Source organism: Agelaius phoeniceus, chromosome 5 (genome assembly GCF_051311805.1).
Source record: "Agelaius phoeniceus isolate bAgePho1 chromosome 5, bAgePho1.hap1, whole genome shotgun sequence".
Taxonomy (NCBI): domain Eukaryota; kingdom Metazoa; phylum Chordata; class Aves; order Passeriformes; family Icteridae; genus Agelaius; species Agelaius phoeniceus.
In genome coordinates, this window is record NC_135269.1 from 9,569,310 (window position 1) to 9,583,229 (window position 13,920).

General features: G+C 41.3%; 1 protein-coding gene and 1 long non-coding RNA gene across 3 annotated transcripts in view; both read left to right on the forward strand.

Moving 5' to 3' along the window:
• Positions 1 to 9,842, forward strand: part of LOC143694090 (uncharacterized) — a 218,745-nt gene extending 208,903 nt beyond the window's left edge. Inside the window, exon 4 of the long non-coding RNA XR_013182294.1 lies at positions 9,616 to 9,842. This is a non-coding gene — a long non-coding RNA (uncharacterized LOC143694090). The remainder of the gene's footprint in view (positions 1 to 9,615) is intronic.
• Positions 9,843 to 11,446: 1,604 nt separating this feature from the next.
• Positions 11,447 to 13,920, forward strand: part of LOC143694088 (uncharacterized) — a 66,324-nt gene continuing 63,850 nt past the window's right edge. For both annotated transcript variants that reach the window (XM_077178268.1, XM_077178267.1), the window contains exon 1: positions 11,447 to 11,518. The gene's annotated coding sequence lies outside the window, so the exon portion shown is untranslated. The remainder of the gene's footprint in view (positions 11,519 to 13,920) is intronic.

Here is a 13,920-nt window from a genome sequence, read left to right on the forward strand (position 1 = left end):
GAGCTGGCACCCCAGGAGCTGTTAGCTACTGCTTGGCTCTGGCAGCAGCACTGGTTGGAGCTGTGTGCCCTCTCTGTTACAGTGACAGCACAAACTCCTCAGTTGCACAGGCTTCCAAGGAGGCACTGGCAGCTCCTTTCACCAGAAGAAAAACAAGGGGAAGTAAAAGGGAGAAGCCGTGTTTATGCATCAGGCCTTCCCTCTTTCACACCTCCAAAGTGAACAGTTGGATGTTGCTTATTTTTGGAACAAACAACATTCAGTAAACACCATCTGCTTCTGAAAAAATGAGCAACACTTGCTAAAATGGAAACAACAATATGCATTAAAATACCTCTCAAAGAACAGGACCCATAAAAATATAACAAAGGCTGAGGTTTTGTTCAGTGCCAAAAGTGTTGATAAAAAGAAGTTTTTGCATTAAGTCTAAAATAGAACTATTCCTAATAGAATCCTAAAATAAACCAGAAAAGTTACTTTATTTTTCTTTTTTCTGCGTGAAGTCCAAATCAGAAATTTATCAACTGCTTATAAATCTGTTTCCACGATGAGGCATGTGGAGTGCCATACAGAATTTGCATCATTACTTCTATGGTGTCATGAACCCATTTTTGCCTTACACAGAACAGAAAGCAGTTCAATTTGTGGGCAAATTCCAAGTTGTCCTCTCAGATGTCACTTGTTCAGCGTTGTCTTTCTGGGAATTGTGAAAGTCAGTGAATGCCCTGTCCTAATCCTTGCCCTAGTGAAAAATATCACTAAATAAGGACCCTTGGAGCAGCTTCCTCCCTTCATGCCAGGAGGGTGACCTCTTGCTTTTTTGCTTCTCAGAGCATGTCTCATGGAATAGTCACTCAGTGTCACAAAGAGAGACTCTGACAATTATGTAGTTATGAGAATTGCTCTGCTGAGCATGGCTTTTCTCTGGTCCCCTCTTAAGTGGGCTGTGGAGAGGGACTTGGACAGTTATTCTGTGACATTGGCATCAATGTCATATGAAGGCTGTGTGAGCACTGCTCACTTCTGAGGTCAGCCTCTGTGAGCATGTCATCACCTGGAGCATCATCCACATAAAAGACCTTTAATGTGCCTCAGACTGCTCCAAGCCTCATGCAAGTTCTGATTTCGCAAGACCTTGACAACTTTGTTATGTCATCTGTTGATATTGTACCTCATCCATACAGAGAAAAAGTCATGGGCCTCCTTTTGGGAACAGGAGGAAACCCAGGCCATGGACTACTGAAAATCTCTGTAAAGGGGTTAACAAAACCAGGACTGTGTTAATGGGAAACTGCACAAGCTGTGGAGCAATGTGGGTGGAAGGGAGTTGGCCATGGTCTAGGTGTTTTAGCTAGCTTGGGCAGCTTTAGATAGAAGAAATCCTTGTTGAGAGATGTGTTGAATAATGCAATAAGGAAGAGACACCATCCTTGTAGCCCTGCCTTCCAGGCTGTCTGACAGGACATTAAGGGATAGTGCGTGAGTCTGTTCAGTACATTTCAGCTAAATGATCCTAATTACTCTGGATCAGCAGCAAGGCTGCTTAATAATACATCATCCTCCTGATCAACTGACCCTCTGTGGTCTTTAGAGACAAGGTTTTCTTCTGCATTATTGACAAAGATATTAAATAGGAGTGGACAAAAATATGTCTTAATAAATGTTGTTCATTTGTAATTATATTTTTAGACCTGTCAGCCAGCTTTTAACCCAGTGAATTGGTAGCATGATAGTTTGGTGTTATTCCAGTGTTTTAATCAAAGTTTTATGTGATACCAAGTGAAATACACAGTAGAAGTCCTCAGTCCATTACCTATATCAACCAAACCAGTAATCTTATCCAGAAAACAAATCAAGTTAGTTTGACAAGATCTATTTTCATAAACCTGTGTTGACTGGCATTAATTATATTTCCCTCCTTCCATTCTTTATTAATCAAATCCCTTATCAGCTGCTGCACTGTTTTGCCTGGGTTTGATGTCAAGCTGACAGGTCTATAATTACCTGGGTCATGCCATTTACCCTTTTTAAACAGTGGCACAATATTAGCTCTCCTCCCAGCTCTGGTGCTTCCTCAGTGTTTGGGAAATGAGGAGCCAGAGAACTGCTTCAGTTTCTGTTAAAACTCTTGGAAATAATTTTCCAGGTTGGCTGATGTCTTACTTTTGTGCTTGCTTTTTAATACCTCTTTTTGCTGCTATTGCATTGGAAGACATGTCATAATCTGATTTTGTTTGTATCAGTAAATTAAACAAATCAGTAAATTAAACCCTCTGATTTTGTTTATATCAGTAAATTAAACAAAAGCTCAATATAGCAAATTGGTGATTTTTTCTAACTACACCAAAGTGCTTTATACTGAGCATGTCTGCTTTTCCCTTATTGCTGTTAATAGCATTTTTGTCCCTTCTTCTTAAAATCAGTAGTGTAAAGCCATTGTTAGGAGCTTTTGCTTCTGATATAATTTAAGTCTTCCTGTATGGAAATTTACCTCAAAGCACTTTATGAGCTTCAGGTGAACAGACTGGATTTCAAAGAATAGAAATAGAAATAGAAATAGAGAATAGAATAGAATAGAATAGAATAGAATAGAATAGAATAGAATAGAATAGGGTTGTGTTGGGTTGAGTTTGAAGGGACCTCAAATATCACCTATTTCCACACCCATGCCATAGGCTGGAGTATTGCCTGATAGATGAGGTCAGTCAAAGCCCCATTTGATCTGGCCTTGAACACTTCTAGGAAGGGAACATCAACAGCTCCTCTGGCCAGCTTGATCCAATGCTTTACCACTTCCAAGTAAAGAAATTCATGCTAACATCTTACCTAAACCTCCCGTCTTTTAGTTTAGAATATTTTCCCCTTGTCCTATCATTAGTTGCCCATGTAAAAAGTTGCTTAGCATTTTTTTTAATAAGAGTCCTTGAAATCCTGAAAGTACTGAAATTATCCACAATTTGACTAGGGATCTCAGCCTCATGAGGATCAGCAAGTTTCCAGAGTCCTTCACAGCACACCTGGATGTTGTTGCCATGCCCAATGTAGTATTGTGTGATTCACGCAGAAAAGCCAGAGAAGTCAAAGCCTTTAGAGGCTCAGCCCCTCCTGGTTTCATTGTGCATCCTTTCCTTGGAGCAAATTGGTCTTTCCATGCAGTATCTGCAGGGTACCCATTAGAAATAGGAAGGAAGTGCCAGAAGGAAGGGGCAGAAGGAAGGAAGGAAGGGGCGGGAGGGGCGGGAGGAAGGAAGGAAGGAAGGAAGGAAGGGGCGGGAGGGGCGGGAGGAAGGAAGGAAGGAAGGAAGGAAGGAAGGAAGGAAGGAAGGAAGGAAGGAAGGAAGGAAGGAAGGAAGGAAGGAAGGAAGGAAGGAAGGAAGGAAGGAAGGAAGGAAGGAAGGAAGGAAGGAAGGAAGGAAGGAAGGAAGGAAGGAAGGAAGGAAGGAAGGAAGGAAGGAAGGAAGGAAGGAAGGAAGGAAGGAAGGAAGGAAGGAAGGAAGGAAGGAAGGGGCGGAAGGAAGGAAGGAAGGAACTCAGATATTAAAAAGGTGGCAAAAGAATTATTTCCTTGTCTCAGTGGTGTTGGCGGCAAATGTGAGAAAACATGGCATGAATCTCTCCTCACATTCCTCCTTGTTTTGTTGAGGAATATTCAGTTTTGCTGCATTTAAACATTAAAGATGTCTATTGGGAAAAGCAAGGAGAAGATAATGCTTTTTTAGACAAGTTCTTGCTGTAGATTTCCATTTCATGCTAGACTGCATAGAAGAAAGCAACCTGTGTGCATGAAAGGCTGGTGTGAGGGGTGGGCAGGGTGCTGGTATCAGGAAGGGGAGGCAAGTGCTCAGCATGCAATCAGATAAAGGGAGCTGTTTGGCATTAGTGGGTTAGCTTTGTCCAAGCTGCCAGCATCTCCAAAGGGCCAAAGCACACTCTTCATTTGTCACCCCAGCGCACCTTTTGTGTGAATAATTTCCCATTGGTATTACCCAGAGCTTGGAGTCGATAGCTGGACTAGCCTCTTTGCTTGTACTATTATTTCCAGCAAGCTTCATACATCTGCAGTAAATCCAGGAGGATTTGCAAGTGGGCTGAGGAAGTATGAGTGACAGAATGAGCTGATAAGGCCTGAGTCTCACAGAAACAAAAGGCTTCTCATTTTGTCCTGACAAGACAGGCGCTGCCTTGGAATTGATTTGATTTGATCAAGATTTTGCCAGCTGACCCCAAAAGTTCATGCAAGTGAAGAATTAAGCCCCCAAGCTCTCTCTCACTCACTAGTAAACCTTCACATCAGTGCCAAAGATGAGAGTATCTGTCGTGAGTTTTGTTGCCTGTTTGTTTTTATAAAGCAGGATCACTGAGGCTTTTCCTGCTGACGTATTTTTGATGGTAAGAAACTGAAAAGTGTCTAATGACCCACAGCTCTGTGGACAGAGCGTCTTGAAAGAAACCTTAGTTGCAAAGCCAGGCATCAAGCTACAATGCTATTGAACTTTAATACACTCTGAAAGGGTAAGGCCTAATGAGGTAAAACATAATAACTTTCTGTAAATCCTCCTTGAACTTGTGCCTAACCAGGGAAGCATGAGACAGGGGTAGCATGAATCAGAATGCCTGTCTGATATTATAGAGCCAGACATTTTCAAAAGTCAGCAGAAAGACTTTAGGAGAGTGTAGAAAGGTACAGGTATACTTCTAGTTTGGCAGAAGTGAAGACAAATTAGGAATTAAAAGGAAAGCATGACCACCCTTGGCAGCTGGGCTAGCAAAGGAAAAACTGATGCTAAAAAATTAAAGCTGTCCAAAAGAATGGGATCTTGAGAAAAATGCATTTCTTCATTACAGATATAATTGTTTGAGCTATACAATATGGTAATGTGCAAGTTTTATCAAGGTGCTGTGAAATAGATTGTCCTGCCCATCATTGGGGCATGTGGGAGGAGAACACACCTTTTTCAGTTTCACCATGCTTTACTGAGAGTCTTCTCTTACCCACACAATCTTTATTGAAGAGGTTGTGCTTATATACTTATTGCCCAGGGACACTTGAGTTTGATGAAATACAGCTGACTTTTTCCCCTCCTGGCCTTTGCTATTTCATGGCAGAGCTTTGTGAATGGTGGACTGGCTGCCCCTTGCTGTTACAATGGCATCCACACCCTTATTTACAAAGACCAGGTAACATTTGTGTAACCTAGCAAGAGGTATCCAAAATATTAGGATTTCTATGTGTATGTGTATGGGTGAGAGAAAGAAGGAGGGAGGAGAAGAGTGGAGAAACTAGTTTCTGATCAAAGTCTGAATCTTAAATTTATAAGGTGTGTTTCTTTTTAAGGGGGAATAAAGTGAGTTATTTACAATGCCTCATGGATTCCACACCTAGAAGTTACAGGACTGCCTGTTGGGGATGCCTGTAAAATGAGGTGCCCTTTGGACCCCCTTAACCCAGAAAAGAGGTCTCCTCTTTCATATGAAAGTGTTGCTGTGTGCCTCAATTTGCTTTTACTTGTTTAACATGGGAGTACAAATTTTACAGACTCTTGAACCTATTCTGTGCTTTTATCTGCCAGTAGTGCTGTGTTAAATCTATCTCTGCCCACAGTTCATGGCAAACATTGAAAACCTGTAAAATTGTTGGACAGCCCCATTTAGAAAACATTTTTGATTGAATATATTGTCATATTTCTCTTGCAATAGGGTACATTAAAAGGATTTGTTTTGGTTAAAAACGTTAAATTTTAGTGTATTTCAAAGGCAGATGAGAAATTAATCCCTTTGCATTTACAAAATATTGATGGACTTTAAAAGGGGCTGCTGATTTTTGGGAAGAGAGGTGTGTGCCTTTGCATACACTTTTGACATTGAGTTTATATCTTTTACACAATATTAGTCTGATCCCTGGTTCCATATGAGATGGTTGGCTCTGAAAAGCAAATACGATGATTTAGAATTATTGCCAGGAGCCTGAAGGTTTGTGTTCCCAGTCCTGACATTTTAATGGTCAAGTCTCACCATAAGTTAGTTTCTACTCCAGCAAAATTTCTTCAGCTTCTTGTAAGTAGTATACTGGTTTTAGAATTTAATTGAGCCCCTGGTTATTCTTTCCCTTGTAGTTTCCTTTCTACGTGTCTATAAACATCTATGATTGCCCAGTCAACAGCATTACTTAATTGGCTGAAGATCCTAATCCAGCTTTCCTGAAAGGAAAAGCATCCTGGACACAGTTGCCAATTATTCCATTATCTCTATTGACAGCCTGGTGTACTTTGATGTCCTTCAAAGCTCTGACACAGATATCCCATGGGAGACCATTGTCTCCAGTTAAAGCACAGTGCTGAAGAGCAGTGATTTCTGTGTCTGCTACCACTGTGTTCACTGGCTTTGGAAATGTTACTTAATCTTTTGGTTTCCCTATCTGTAAAATGGGAAAGAATGTGTTATTCAGGGAAGGTTAAGAGGGTTCATCTTTTGATGTTCATAAAATGTTACAAGATCTTCTTTATAGTTTCAAGAACAGACAACAAATGTAATTAAAAAGTAAATGGAAGTTATGGAGCAGGGTAGGAATAGAGGTTGGTACTGATTTCATGATATGGCTACCTCAGTTTTTCTCTTGCTTTGAAATATTTTGAAATTACAAGGCTAAAGTTTCCTGTATAATTTGACTTTTACCCTCTTTCTTGCATCATGATGTGTCCTTTAAGCATGTAATACTGTAGTATTTTCCATAATTTCCTGGCCTTTAAGTACTTGACTTTTCAATTTTAATATTCTTTTAATATGAGAAGCTTACTGCAATATGAGAGCTCTAGTTTACAAAAGCAAAATAAGCCACTTTCCCCTCCTCAGGAACGGGGCGTGCTGCCAAAGCTGACGTGGCCATGAGCTCTGCATGGCCACAAAATCCCCAGGGAAGTGTCCCCCATGCCTGGGTGACACTCCCCTGAGTGTGCCTGGAGCCCTCCTGTATTTGCCTGGCCTTTTCCTTCACTCCCCTGGTTTATACCCACTTGCTGGGCCCTCTTCTCTGCAAACTTGTCACTCTTTTCATGGGTTGTGTCCTGTGCACCCTGCAAAGCACGCAGGAGTTCAGAAAGCAGACATACAGGCACAACTGAGTGCATGGAGTAAATGCTACAGGTGATGGTCAGCTTGGGAACAAAGAGCCAAACACTAATTTTCCTGTTCTTTGCACTAGTAATGAAGCTTGTTTTTTCTCTCAAGTGCCTTTTTGAGATATGATCTTAGTACCAGTTACTTATTTTTTTCTTTGAAGGGATTAAATTCTAGTTTTGCAACCCTCTTTGAACTATTTTGTTAGAATTATTTCTGGTTTCAATAAAAACAACCTTTTTAATTCTCAGCATTGGGTGAAAGGACATTATTTTACGTGTACCTAAGGAAATAATAACGTTGCTGCTGTGTCTCTGAAAAGCTGGAATACTTACCTGTGGCAGGGGTCTTAGGATGAGGGAAGAGACGAGGATCTGACTCCATGTTTCAGAAGGCTTGATTTATTATTTTATGATATATATTATATTAAAACTATACTAAAAGAATAAAGGGTTTCATCAGAGGGCTAGCTAAGAATAGAGAAATAATGGAATGATAACAAAAGCTTGTGTCTCGGACAGAGAGTCCGAGCCATCTGGACTGTGATTGGCCATTAATTAGAAACAACCACATGAGACCAATCACAGATGCACCTGTTGCATTCCACAGCAGCAGATAATCATTGTTTGCATTTTGATCCTGAGGCCTCTCAGCTTCTTAGGAGAAAAAAAATCCTAAGGAAAGGATTTTTCATAAAATATCATGGCTACACTTGCCTGCTTTGGAATCAAGACTTGGGCTTGTCTTGTGCAGGGGCAGGAGTTGGACTCGATGGTCCCTGTGGATCCCTTTAAACTCAGGATGTTCTATGATTCTCTGACTTCACATTTGGCACAGGGTGACTAATTAGCCCAGCCTGAAGGGTGCATGCTCTCTCTATCTCATAAATCTCACCTGTTTATGATGCTGTTTCAGTACAGGCATATTCAGATGGATTTATTTTGAGTTTTCAGCGGGTTTTTCTTAGGCGTTCCTCCTCTGTGCAAACTGTGTGGCTACAGAGTAAGGGCCTGAGTATGGTTTTGCATGCAATCACACTGGGCTCCCTCCCTGGTAAAGGCAGTGAGAGGAGACAGAGCCTGATGGTGGGAGGGCAGAAGAATGTTCCTGGCTGTAAAGTACTGAGCAACAGCAGGAAGAATATGGCAGGCCCAAACGTGGGTCTGCCCAAGCCCAAAGACCTCTGGCAGCCTTTTAGGGTATATACTATGAGAGGTACAGTGCACCAGCTCCCCCTGACCTCAGTCTCTGTGACTCCTACTGGGGGCACTGCAAGCAAGCTTATATTGAAAGCTATGGAGCTGTTTTTAAACGGTTCCTTACAGCAGAGAATAATTAATTAAACAGGTGGTTCCATGAGCACTGCTACTAATGATGGCTGCTTTCCAGGATTTCTCTCTCGTGTGGATTTCCAGGCTGTAACAAAGGTTGAGCTCACGCTGAGGTCTTTCCCTCAATGAGGGAATTAATAGGGCCTCCCTCCCTCCCTCTACTCTGCTGCCTATTTTCATGAAACTTGTAGGTACTTAATTCCTGTCAACCCTCTACACCTCTGTCTCACTTGGTCAAAATTGATCAACGATTTTAAAACTTCCTGGGGATGGGGAGAATAAACAAAGGGAGAGAAACAGATGCATGGGGAACATGGCTGCAGAAAATCCATTTCCTAAAGTTGAAATTATTGCCCAAGATTAGAATGGAAGATTGCTCTTTGTTTGCCCCTTTGGCCATGCTGGAGGAAAAGAACAAGTTAGAGGAGATCAATGGTGCTGGTGAGGCTGTCCATACAGTTTTGTTGTTCATGTCTTAAAAAGCTGCCAGTATTTTTAGGGGGGGCAAGGATCACTGGAAAATCTTTTAAGGAATGGTAAAAATGTTTGACAGAAATACTTCATTTAACTTCCTCCGAACATAATCTTTACTACAGCATGTAAGTCATTTTACAGGGAGGATATAATACATAAAGGGTTCTTTAACCTTGCAAAAACTGGTTTTGTTGAGATTTAAAACAAGTTCAAGTGTCATGTAAGCCAAACACTGGTTTTAGAAATAATAAACTGTACATCCACATGGCATTCTCCATATTCTGCCAGCTTCAGATGAAAACAGGAAAGTCTTCCTGAAATCTGTGCTTTGGCTAGGTACAAATAATTGGACCAGTTACAAAGGAATATATGACATCCTTTGGCCTTTGTAATTCACCAAAGCAGAGTAGATAGAGCAGAGTACGTGGTTTAAGAGACTAATCTGACCTTAAAAGTTGCTTAAATAAGTACTGAAGTTTTCTTTCCTGGTCCTCCATTTCTGGGAGACATGACCCTCCATTTTTCACTTCCTGAAATTGTTAATTGCTTCCTGAGTTGTTAATTGCTTCCTGAATTTGATTAAACACTCAGATGAAAGGGAAGTTGCAATTTTATATAATACTCAGGAGAGAAGAAACGTCAAGGTTTTATTCCAAGTGAAATGACAGCTTTTCTTTCATGGTTTGCTGTTTTCCAGAATCACCAGAGGGCGCCAATGCAGATCTTCCCAGAAGTGATGATTCCCAGAGGGTTGGAACATCTACATCTCCCAAGCCCGTGACGATGTGCAAGCAAAAAAAGGGCAACTTCTGAAAATTTTTGTGGTGAAAACAGATATTAGGTCCCGGGGAAATGCTCAATACTGAGCACAGTACAAATCTTTTCTGGAACCTCTGCCATTAGTGCATTGGTTATCTTTGACTTAAATTTTTCTTAGATGCTGACAGTAAGATAGACCTGTGCAAAATCAGTTTGGCCAGAAAATAGTTTTCTCATTCCTTTCAGCATCACAGTTAAGTTTGGAATTAGAAAGAATACCATGTGATAACAACAATCTTGGAGCATCTGTCAATTTGTGCTTGAAATAGAAATCTCTGCTGCTGTTTTGACATGGAAAGCCAAGATATTTTTGTTGTTTTTATCACACAGATTTGGTTCATCTGGAGTATATAGGATAAGAAACAATGGCATTCAAGCATCTTTATTTGTCCTTTTGTACCCTTTAGGACACAGCAATAAACAAACAATGAACATTCCCTCCCAATAGGAACCTTCCTTGCACATGCCCCAAAACACAACCTGAACACAAATGTACTCTTTTAAAAGGAAACAAGAGATTTATGTTGTAAGCTTGTTTAGATACCAGCCAGAATACCACATTGCCACCACATTGTGAATCACTCCTTCTGACTTTACAGTAAAATAATTTTACTGATGATGATGATGATAATAATTCAGATTTTATTTTGGGACAATTTTGCAAATTATTATCTCGGTTTTCCAGTTCTCACTCTAAATGAACAAGAAATTGGAAAAGCTGAGACCCAACACTTTTTTCCTATCAGGTCCTGAATTTCCTAGTGATTTCCCTTGATGTGAAAATAGGATTTCTTTCCTATGAACGTGATGATGAGGTGATAGAAATGGCAGACCTGGGACACAGAGAAAGAGGTTGGAAAGGAACCAATAATTATTAGGAGGAGTTTGAATGCAGAGGTGACGGAGTTGGTACCATCCACAGAACTCATGAGCTCAGCCTGTGTTTGTGGCAAGACCTGACTTTCCCCTCCAATTTTCTCATCCTGCTCCCAGCAGTTTTTCATGCTGTGTTAGGTGTGAGGAAGCAAGGCCAACTTCATACTTACTCTTCTTGGATGACAGGCCTGGAAACAAGCAAAAAACCTTGAGGATAGGGAATCCTATGTGGTGTTTTTTAACGACATCCTACTTGATCTCAGTAAGAGAGAGAAATAGGAAAAGGTTTGTCTTTTCTGTGATATAGCTGCTTAATACTGAAAGACAAAACTTTTTTTGTATACCTGTCTCTTCTGGCTGGAGCTAACCAAAGGAATTTGATTTCTAGTGGCATATTTGGGAGAACCTGTGGAGGATGCTGCTCTGCAGATCACAAGTCTGAAGAGGTTCTTTTCCTTAACATTTAAAACAAATAACAAGCTCTAGCCACACTCCCAGACTACTGCCTGACCAGGATGAAGCTCTTATGCTTTATACATGTTAAACATCTCCTATTCATGGCTAAATTTGACTTTGTGCCCTAGGCCAGGTGAAAAGACATTTCCAAATAAGAAAGAGAAGGGGAAGAAAAAAAGAAAACCCACAACAAAAACAACCAAAACACAAGAAGCAAACCACAAAGTGAAATTTTTGCAAGAAGAGGTGTCTGGCCAGTGTTGCTGTGCATCTAAAAAAATCATTCTCTTTATGGCAATTCACAGAAATTCTTAAGAAAAAATGGGGAAAGGAGTTCTTTTATGGGGTATTTTATCCTTTTTTTGTCTGCTCTTGCAGTCGACTTTTTGGCAAAATACTGCATCTTCAGCCAGGAGAAGTTGGCGATGCACAAAAGGGCTTTTGAAGCAGTAAGTGTAAATTCAGACTTCTTTTCTTTTCCTTTCTTCCTTTTTTTTTTTTCCCCTCTCCCTCTCCTCCTGTGTCTGTAGACAGCTAAGCAGAAATAATAAGCACCATTGCTTGCAGTACACGTCCCATGAATTACGCTGACATCAAATGTAACTTTAGAATGGAGGCACGCTTTATTCTTTTCGACGAACTGTTCCCCTATCCATTCTTTATTTACATGTCGTGAGCCTAAGCGCTGCACAGCCAGTCAGAACACACACACAAGAGGGGGGAGAAAAAAGGAGGCCATTAAACAAATTAAAAGGGATGGGGATGACTAATACAGTACTCTTGGAATCTGCAATTTGATTAGTCTGAGTTTAATACACAAAAGCAGCGCCGAAGCAGGAGGGGAGTCGAAGTGCTCTTTAATAACCTTCTACAATTAAATTATGGTGATGAATTTAACTATTCTGTGCTTCTAAAGGGGTCTTATTATCTGATTGACTCTGAAAGAAAGTCAGTATTTAACCAGGGTTCTTGAGTCCAGCTATTGGAAGTCATACAGTAGTTTTATGCATTAACAACTATTTTTTTTTGTTGTTGCGTGCCTCTTCCCATTTGAATTCATCTGTGATTTGAGAAAGATGGCTCTCAGGGTTATTCTCACTGCTTTTGATAGAAGTGTATTCTGGCCCTCTTACTGTACTGCCCAGAGAGTTAACATGAAAATTATGTAGTTGGATTTGTCTCCTGTTCTGTATTTTTGCACGTAATTTTTAATTTTCAGTTATAATTTTAGACTACTTCCCTCTGCTGGTCTTTTCTATTGTCTAGCAATGCATCATTCAAACGTAGACTCTGTGTAAAGCATGCAGGGGTCTTTGAAACAGACTTTTGCCATTAAATGGCAGGAATATTACTCCACAGTTTACCCTGACTTGTGGTTTTCTCTCTGTCCTTTCCCTTACATGCTTTTTCATATGCTAAAGGTGAAGATGTTGCATGTAAAAAAAATATTTAAGTAGAGAGGGGAATTGAATACATTCCTTAAAATGGTATATTTCTTTTTTTCTAGTAAGTATATCTCTTGTGGCTCTTTGATCTTTGACAGAGAGACAGAAAGAAAGGGACAGAGACTTCATGATTAGCCTGATGGCAAAATCAGAGAGCTGATTTTATTCAAAGTAGAGGGATATGATGGATGCAGAATCTAAATTTTCCAGCTTTTACTTTGATGGCCAAAATGCTGGAGCTACTTTGCAAATTTTGATCTGAATATTTGGAGAGGATCTAGGCTGAGGGGATGAAAAGAGAGAATTATGCAGAGTACTGACTATTCAGCTAGGGCCTTATTCTGATACTTATTTTCATGCTAAGTTGCATCTTTCTCTGCCAGTAGTTTCACTGAAAAAAAAAAAAAAAAAAGAGAAAGAGAAAGATACTATTTCTGGTGCTAAAATGCTGTGCTATTTGAATGAGGGTGCTATATCCAGCACTCATTTTGTTCATGCCCTGAGTGCCCAAGCAGGGCTCGGTGCCTCTGCTCCATCCATTGCAGCTGATGGCTCTGGAATGGCCCCTGGGGCAGCTGAAGGGCAGCACTGCCCCACTGCCTGCACAACCCCAAATCCGGGGCCGGGCTCCTGGGTCTTCATTCAGCCCCTGTGCAGCTGCTGGCTCTGGTGAATGAGGCCAGAGTGGAGTTTAGAGCTCTGCTGCTGCACAGAGGAGGGAAGGAGCTCTCCCCCTCTCAGCCCATGCTCACCACAGTGTCCCCTGCTCCCTGGCAGGTGAGAAACAGGGGGTCCAAGGGGCTGCCTGCCCTCCTTTCGTGGCATTTTGCAGTCTGTAACACAAAAATATAGGAGAAAAAAAGTTCACAGTTATGGCATAGCTTGCCATGGGTAGCAAAGGAGCAGCTGATGCTGAGGAGAGGGAAGAGTGCAGGCTGCATCTCTGGCAGCCCAGTGCTGGGTGCCCTGAATGTCTTAGAGGGGGTTGAAAATTGCTCTAATTTATGTTAGCTGCCCCCAGGAAATGTGAAAGCATCTGAAGGTGGTCACTGCAGCAAAGGAGAGACAAGGTTGTGTCCCTTCCTTCCTGACAGAAGTGCCTGCACATCCTGGAGAGAGGATGTGGGTGCTGTGCTGCTGGCAGGACAGTTCCTTATGCCAAGGGACATACAGGACATAGGACAATCCCTATGCCAAGGGAGCTTGTTCACCCTGGTCCCACTGGACACTGCAGGTCTCAGCATGGTGAGTGTGCTCAGGTGCCCCCTCCTTGCTCTGTTCTTGGCTCTTGAGCTGCTGAACTGTTTTGTTTTGGGGCATGTTTCTGGACACTGATGATCTCTACACCTCTGTTAATATGGTTGGAGCTGTGGACAGCTTATGTGCATTTCTCTATATTTTTTAGG